The following is a 205-nucleotide window of genomic DNA, read 5'->3' as shown; positions in this document are numbered from 1 at the left end:
AGTAAAATGAAGGAAGGAGGAGGAGGAGGAGGAGGAGGAGGAGGAGGAGGGGGGGGGGAAGAAATTCCAGCAGACATCTATAAGTCAAAGGCTTTAATGCTGAGCAGAGCGGGACGTGCAGAAAGGAGGCTCACTTGTTAGGAGAGAGAGGAGGAAACGGGGTGAAGGGAAGACAAGGACAGACAGGAGGAGGCTGCTGACGATG

Source organism: Larimichthys crocea, chromosome XVIII, assembly GCF_000972845.2.
Source record: "Larimichthys crocea isolate SSNF chromosome XVIII, L_crocea_2.0, whole genome shotgun sequence".
Classification (NCBI taxonomy): Eukaryota; Metazoa; Chordata; class Actinopteri; family Sciaenidae; genus Larimichthys; species Larimichthys crocea.
Note: the sequence above shows the minus strand (reverse complement) of the source record.